This window comes from Eumetopias jubatus, unplaced genomic scaffold, assembly GCF_037043125.1.
Source record: "Eumetopias jubatus isolate StellerSeaLion01/CBP00866 unplaced genomic scaffold, mEumJub1_p1.0 scaffold_6, whole genome shotgun sequence".
Classification (NCBI taxonomy): Eukaryota; Metazoa; Chordata; class Mammalia; order Carnivora; family Otariidae; genus Eumetopias; species Eumetopias jubatus.
The window spans coordinates 79427228-79436150 of record NW_028274812.1 but is presented as its reverse complement, the minus strand read 5'-3'; the positions used below and the strand labels follow the sequence as shown (position 1 = coordinate 79436150).

Here is an 8923-nt window from a genome sequence, read left to right as displayed (position 1 = left end):
GAATCTCTGTCTTAGGGCTCTTTTAGCTATAATCTACTCTTATCTGAAGTCCTGTTGATGAAGGAAGGGGAAGTGTTCTATAATGTTCTGAATTAAATCTCAGTCTTTTAGTGGGCCTGTGTCCCTGGACTGTAACTTTCATATATGTTTCTTACCTTTTCTCTTTCTCTTTCCCTCTCTTTCTTTAGGGAAGACAGGGAGGCCAGACCTGGATTTAGCTAATTAGCCTTTCGCCAAGCAGATAAGGTTCTGTAAAGTTGTTTCCCCTGGGAAGAAGTTCTTTTTCATGATCTGGACATATTTCAAAATGATTATTTTCCCCTACCTCTGCCAGAACATGAGGGGATTTGTCCCTGATCTTCACCATGAGAACCTAGTGGGATTCATGGAGGTAAAACCCATGAAAGTGTGGAGGTCTCTTTATGACTGTAGTCCCCAGGAGTTTCTCACTCTCATGCTACTTAGTCCAGACTAAGCCTTCAAGAGTCTGTCCAAATTATTTAAGTACTCCAATCGCTTTATGGCTATAATGTCTTCTGCTCTAGGCAGGCTGATCTTAGTTGAGATTCTCTATATTAACCTTCCTTTCCAGATTTCAGGGCTTACTCTGGACCCTTATTCTCTAATAGGTCCAAGAACAGTAGCTTATTTTCAGTTTGTCATGGGAGTAATGACTTCCAAGCTCTTTATACATCAGAGCTGAAAGCAGAATTTCAGAGCTTCTCTACCACTGATTGTTTGGATTTCAATGAAGGGAAACCTACAGCTACCATATTTTTTCTTCTAAATTCTCCCTACCCTACACCATGGGATTAATGATGAATTTATTTTCAATATCTTTAATTCTTAGCGTTTTACTAGTCTCTCCCTTGGTGGTGGAGGTGGGGGGGGTTATCCTACTATTGTATGTTTAAAAATATAACCAAAACATTTTTTGTAAGCAGAAATTACAGTTAAAATATAAATAGTAAAGTGTGGTTTGTCATGTTTTGAAATTTAAGAATAGAAATTAAAACACAAGGAATAAAACCAAAATTGGGCTGTTCTTATTTCTCATTTAATTACTCATCTAAATTTTATGGACTATTTAGAAGATAAATACTATTGACTGGTGACACAAGAAGCAATAAGTATTCACAGAAATAGATTAATAGATACTGATTTTTAAAAGTAATTCATCTATATAAACTGTTTCTTTTTAGCAAATGATAAAGCTAAAGATTGTGTTGTTTTTATGCTGTGGATCATTATGCAGATAATAAAATTCTAATTCTTCCTTGTAAGAGAATGGGAATATGCAACTTCTATTTCTTTGAGGGAGGTAATATTTTAATATCTTATTTATCATTGTCTTTATGAGTAATATATCCATATTCACTTCAGCCTATGAAATTTTACATCTAACTTTTGTACAGGTAATGCATTCATATGATTCAAAAATCATTAACATAGAGAATAAAATGTCTCCTCATCTTTACCTCTGTTCTTTTGGTGTCTGTTCCTATATATTCACTCTAATTAGTATTTAAGTAAAAATAAACAAAAAATCCAATATTCGCTCACAGATTTTCTTAGGTTTTGGCGTAAGTAATTAAAAGGTTGCATTCCCATTAACTGAAATGGGTGAGATTTTAAGTAGTACAGATTTGTGGGAAAATTCCACTTTGGATATTTATGCTTCAGACTCCTACAAGCTATCCAAGAAAATAGATTGAGTAGGCAATTGGACATGTGTATGGAGACCACCATAGAAATTCAGGTTAGAGACATACTTTTGAGAGTTATCATCAGTGATTAGAGACTAGATGAGATCACCAAGAAAGAGTATATTTGACAAAGACAACCAAGAATTGAGCGCAGGCACTACGACATTAAGCATGAGGATGTAGGGCAAACTGCAGAGACTGAGATGGGAACAAGTGGTAGGAAGAACAGTAGGCAAGCCTGGAAGCCAAGGGAAGAAATAATTTAAGGAGAAAGGGGTGATCAGCTGGATCAAATGCCGCTAATAAGTCAGATGATACGAGAGCCAGAAGATGATTATTTGACTCAGCAACTTTACAGTCATTAGTGATCCTGCCAAGAGACATTTCAGTAGAGAGATAGAGGTAAAAGTCATGTTGGAGTAAGATCAAGAAAGAATGGAAGAAATAGAAACAGAGAAACCAAATACAATAATTTTTATGGTAATATTTTTATCCTCTAATTTTTTTCAGTCTGTCAGTTCTGTTTAGGTGATCCACTAGCTTGATTAAAGTGATGAGTGAGCTGATGGTGGCTATATAATCCCTCTTTACCTGGAATCCTCTCTCTAGAAAAATTTCTGCACCTACAAGATGTTTCCCATAGCTAGTCTTCTGCCCAGACGGGATTCATTTCCTGGACTGTGTCCCTATGTCTCTAATGCAGGGTGTAACCTGCTGCATCAGGAGACAGTTCAGTATTTTCCAAGCTCTTAGCGTGTCCTCTCTTTGCTTTCAGGGATATGGTACTACTTTCCCCACAAGAGATAATGTTTGTCCTCAATGGTTTATTTTTAGTCATATCTGCATCATATCTAGAAATTCTTTGACATAGTTGGCATAATAATTCATTTTTTACATAGTGTCTAAGACTGATGTAATTTTTCCACTAATTTTAATAATTTTTTATCGTTTTTGTTTGATTTGTAGGAGAAAAGCAAAGAGATAATGATCATCGATGTTTATGCCACATTTCTGTAAATTTGGCTCTATAAAATCTTATTTCCATTACCAGATGACTGACCTTGGGCAAGTTACTAAACTTATAAAACTCAGTTTCGCTATCCATAAAGTGAGTGATGACACATAAAGCGTTACTGTGAAAATTTAAGTGCTTGGCACAAGTTAAACTCTCATTAAGTCTCTGCCACTTTGAAAACACACAAGGATATTCAAGATATATGAGCATCGCTGTTTGTCTATTATTGGTAATCCTAAAGGCATCTTTAAACACTGGGAGAAGACAGGCTGATTGAACATAAAATGCAAAGAAATAGTTTTTTCCTTATTTCAGAGAAGCATTGGGAGGAGGTACAAAGAGGTACATTTTATTGCCAAGATTTAAAAAAAATAGTTCTGGAAAAATTTGCAGAATTTTTGCTATAAATAGGACACATTACAGAATCATGTTATGAAGATTAAAAACATGATAGCAGAACACCAGGAGGTATCCTGCACTTGGATTCTGTGATTAAAGGAAACATTTTTGTGTGGCCCTAAAATTAATTTAGAGTACTTCCATTGCCTTTAGGCATATGACAGAATAATGTAAGGTCACAAGCTTTAAAGGTAGCAGTCATGACCGAATCCAATTTCTTCATGCTGACTGCAATTTAGTTGTTTTTCCTTGAAGAACTGTTCTAAATCAGGGAATTAATAAGCAAAGCATAGTATTTAAACCTTCCTGCCTTACAAATTATATTGCAGCTCTGTAGTGAATGTAGAATACTAGCAAGACTTTTTTTAATTAGAGAATTTTAGAAAAATAAAACTTTATATTGTGCATCTTATTTTTAAATTTTTAAATATTAAATGGCCCCAAAAGCTCTGATTTCTGTCTTATTCAACATACTAATTCATTTTCTAACATATTTAGGAAAGCAATTTTGGTTTTAATGTCAACAATATTAAACAGTTTTGAAACTGAAAGCAAAAATATTTGTATTGCTGTATTTAGAAAGATTAGCATATCATGGTTAGGAGATTCTGATTTTTTCAAAATAATTTCACTTTTAAAGTTTCAAAATAGGGCGCCTGGGTGGCTCAGTTGGTTAAGCGACTGCCTTCAGCTCAGGTCATGATCCTGGAATCCCAGGATCGAGTCCCGCATCGGGCTCCCTGCTCAGCAGGGAGTCTGCTTCTCCCTCTGACCCTCTTTCCTCTCGTGCTCTCTATCTCTCATTCTCTCTCTCTCAAATAAATAAATAAAATCTTTAAAAAAAAAGTTTCAAAATATTTACATGTGTAAAGTTAGGAAAAAAGGAATAGTGGGGAAAATGGAGATTCATTCTTTAATCTATTTATTATCTATTAATCTATTTATCATTTATTGAATGGCTATTCTTTGCAAGTGCCTAAACTGTGCAAAAGAATATAGTATCTTATGGAAAAACCAGTAAATAAACAGATAATAAAACAATTTAGAGGTGCTTGGGTGGCTCAGTTGGTTAATTGTCTGCCTTTGGCTCAGGTCATGATCCCAGTATCCTAGGGTAGAGCCCCATGTGGGGCTCCCTGCTCAGCAGGGAGCCTGTTTCTCCCTCTCCTGCTCCCCCTGCTTGTGTTTTCTCTCTCTCTCTGTCAAATAAATAGAATCTTAATTTTTTTTTAATTGCTGTCACAGAGGAAGTTCTTGGAGATGAGAAGACGGAGAACCAGACAAGGGAAGGAGAATAACTGTGGGTGCATAGAGATGGCTTTCCAGATCTCTGTGCTGCATGTTAGAAGTGAAGGATGTGGAAAGGGCATAACAGAGAGGAGTAGCATTTACAAAAACTCAAGACATGAGGAAATTGGTTTGGTTGGAATAAAGAGTAAGAGGTGGGGAATGGCAAATTTAAGGCTGTATGAGTAGAACCCTGATCAAGAGAAATGTCTTTCAGATAAATGCTATATGATTTTATTCATATGTGGAATGTTAAGAAACAAGACAAACAAGCAAAGGAATAAAAAGAGAGAGAGACAAACCAAGAAATAGACTCTTAGCTATAGAGAACAAATTGATGGTCACCAGAGGGGAGGTTGGGGGGAGTGCAATAGGTGATGGGGCTTAAGGAGAGCACGATGTATGGAATTATTGAATTATCACTATATTGTACATCTAATATTAATGTAACAATATTAACTGTACTGGAATTAAAAACTTTAAAAATAAAGAAAAATGTCTTTTATTGCAAGGAGTCTTGATTGAATCCTTGACAGGTAAAGGTTAACTTGTCAGTGTCTGATTACTGAAAGAGCTGCTTCTCTGAGAGATAATGGTCTTCCTAGGGCAAAATAGTCTGACAATGGCTGATAGGTCAAAATAAGAACCAGAAGTTGTTCATATAATTCAGCAACATAACATCACTAATAACCTTAACAAGATTTAGAATAGATGCCATGAACCAAGTCAGAGGAGTAGACCAATGAACCTAGAAGAATCTCTAGGTTATATTTAGGGCCTACCTGTGGTTGATAACCATGAAAATAAAAGCTATATAAAGATACACACTATAGATGGAGGTTAAAAAAATCATTGAGGATAATAATCTAAGTTTTTATTATTTTTTTAAGGATTTTATTTATTTATTTGAGAGAGAGAGAGCACAATCATGGGGAGGGGCAGAAGGAGAAGGAGAAGCAGACTCCCCACTGAGCAGGGAGCTCTATGCTGCACAGGACTTGAGTCCAGGACCCTGGGATCATGACCTGAGTCAAAGGCAGATGCTTAACCAACTGAGCCACCCAGGTGCCCCTCTAAGCTCCTACTATTAAAAACTCTTTCCCAAAGGGGTTTAACTAGGGGTCTCTGTAGATGAGTTCTAAACTGCATAGGGGGCTCCATCCTCAAAATTTAGAAGCAAGATCAGAAAATGTCACTGTATGTTATTGAAAGTAATCATCATCTTCACAAAACATGTGTTTATCCATCTTCCCAAAGGTAAGTCACAAGAAGAAATGGTTTGTGGAGGCTCTGTTGGTAACACTGATGTGGTCACAATTACTATCAAGTGAATAATCAGTCTCCCAAAACTCATCAAGTATTTAATATAAGTTGGGGAGTAATGAGTTGTAACATGTTTAAAAGGTTGGTGACAGAACACTAAGATGGCAGCTCAAATATATAAAATGTTTGAGGTGAATGTATGTTAAGTAGAGGTCTTCAAATTAGTATTCATGCATGTTACAGGGTTTACAAAATGGTCTCAACAGATCCATGCAAAGGTTAAACAAAATGTTCCCACTTCTAAAAATACATATATGCATGTGTATACATGCATATACACATACATACATATGAATATATAAAGATATATTTTTGTAGATAGATATAGGTTTGTTTTTATCTGGAAAAAAATACTAACCTTTATTACCATTTAATGCAGAGATTTACACTGACTTCTTAATTGGTCCATGAACAAATAGCTGCTACCCTCTGGGAGAAGGGTGATACACCTATGTATGAAGATGACGGCAGAGGCATCCTTGGCTCCTTCTCTCTCATCATAATGCACACATTTCTGTTTACACATGTAGAGTCATTCTAAGCAGACAGAGGACAAACACAACTGTTCAAAGATTAGGAAATACAAATGAGCAAATTCATTCAGGAAGCTATGAGCCATGTGATGCTATAGGAATGTAAGGAAAATGTATATGGGTGAGGACATGCAGTGGAAGTAAAATTATGAATCTTGTGGTATTGATATTAAGGCATAATTTTTCCACCTTTACCTATCTTTCCATTCAAGAAGCTAGTGGGCTCTGTGCTCACTGTTTTGAGGATGGGATGTGGTAGAGAAGCAAACAGGACAAGACCTGTAAGTCCTTATAATTTTTATTTCCAGAACCTATATGCAATATATATTGAAGGAAGCCAAGGGGAGCAGGAGGCTCCCATCTATGACCCCCCAAAATAAACTCCTGAACTGTAGAGAGAACAGACATTGGAGTGATACATAGGGAATAGAGAGAGGAAGGAAGAGGGAAAGTGAGAAAAACATGAAGAGAGAAAGAGAGAGAGAGAGGTGTTGGTGGGTCTTGTGAACAGGACAGGCTTGTGGCAGACCAAGGGGATCTAGCAAGTCACCCACAGAGAGGTATGTGGTGTGTCTAGGAAGATGGAGCCCTGTACAATCTCTCCAAAATACTCTGTGTCCCAGCTGGCACAGAATAGTTGAAATCACTGGACCTGGAGTAGCCCAACCAACTGGGTGATATGTATTTCATTGTCAAACTACTGCAGCAAAGCCAAGGAGTACATTGTCCTCTCTCCCTCAACTCTTGCCTTGACACTACATAAGACTCTAGTACTATAACAAATCCCTGGGAGGTGAGTATGAGGAGTGGTGATGACCCTTGAAAGAATGAGATGTTTCACCCACAATGATAAAATAGAGACAGAAAAAGTTGAATTATAGAAAATTAAGTTGATTTTGAGATCAGATATTTAATAGTAATTGCATAAGGATTTTGGACTTAATCTGAGAAGTAATTGAGAACTACTATAGGAGTGTAAGTGCAGGATTTAGCATCCTGGTTCTTTTTTCTTTTCTTTTTCTTTCTCTCTCTCTCTCTCTTTTTTTTTTTTTTTTTTTTTTTTTTGGTCTTCCAACAGTGTATTAGAATTAGAAAGAATGTAGACATTAAAAAAAAATCCCCACTGTCATGAACATAAATTGAGGCTTTCAGCCTGGGATAAGCTGAATCAAAAAAAAAAAAAAAAGAAAAGAAAAAGAATCAAAAACATCCAATAGCGTATCAACATTTTTTCACTCATTTGCCAAATGCAAATTTGGTCTAAATGTACACTCTTTAGCAACAATGTACAACCTTTCTCTGTCCTCCATGCTAAGAGATGTAAAAGTTTAAGGGTCAAACAGTACTAAATGTACAGCCTTCAAAACCATCAACGTTAAGGCATTCACTAGTTTTAGCTAAAATACATCTGGAACACTGACAAGTGATTACTTACAATAACGTGAAGGAAATTTTTTGAAAAATAAAACGTTAATGGAATAATTCTGGAGGATATACCAGAGGAACAAGTTGGGTATCAAACAATTTGTTTCATTAGCCACTTTGAGTCCATGTTCTAAAATCTAAAATTTAGTTATCTTTCTTCTAAGCCAAGAGCTTCCTATCATGTCAGTGTCTACATTATGAAGTAAAGGAGACTGAGGTGGAATGCTTTTATTTATCACAAAGGCTGTACCAATTACCTAGGACTTCAACAGCATCATGGAAGTCTGGGAAAAGTTCATGCATAAAGTTATTGCCTTACTGACTTAAAATTGCTCCATTCAATGGTACATATCAACCCTTGGTGAAAACTTTACAAAAACAAACAGGTTGAAAAATGGGTTAACAGAGGCAAATACAGCATCTGCCTTTAGAGCTATCAACTCAGGAATTCCTTCATTTACGAAATCTTGCAGAGAAGTTATTTTTCTTTCTCAAAATCTGGTGATAACCACATTCCTTACTCCAGAGCTGGCATCATCACTGTCTCGTGAAACATCATCTGCTCCATCTACTTCCGATAAATCAAATCCTAATCATCACCCATGTTGTTCATCATCTCAGAGAAATGATCAAAATTCTATGTGTCTTCATCTGAATCATCTCCCCAGTCTTTCCAATACTGAAGTCCACACTAAGTCAATTAAATTTTGCCCTTTCTTTTGTTAACCTTGGCCATGACTGACCAGACTCGCCTTTTCTATAAACAACATAAAATTGATCTGTCTGTTCTTTTATGCTTGGAATCATTTGGACCAATCCAGTGAAAAAGATCAATTTAATGTAAATGTTTAAAATTATCACTTCCTCCAGAACAACTGAATGTAAGCTTGGATTTTTCAAAATTTACATTAACATCTTTACTAATCTTCAGCACAAAATTTAATGAAGATGTAGTCTCTTCTATCATACCACTTTGCTGAAGCAGACTGCATGGTGAACCCAACAGGGGTACAGGTGAATGGGTGGGCCGGGGCCTCTCTGATTCTTCTCGCTTCCCTCAGGCTACAGCAGCATCAGGCTCCCCCCGAGTCCCCAGAATGCACCGCAGAGAGAATACCAACTCTGGTCTTGGGAGAGGAGGAACCTCTCAGCATCACAGTTCTCTATAGAAGATTGTCTGTGGAGGAGATATTGGAAGTTAAATATGGCAAAACATGCTTCCTGGTAAGTAGAAA

General features: G+C 36.5%; 1 pseudogene; it reads right to left on the bottom strand.

The window, feature by feature from the left end:
* Positions 1 to 8179: 8179 nt before the first annotated feature.
* LOC114213002 (prostaglandin E synthase 3-like) lies at positions 8180 to 8680 on the bottom strand (annotated as a pseudogene).
* Positions 8681 to 8923: the final 243 nt, after the last annotated feature.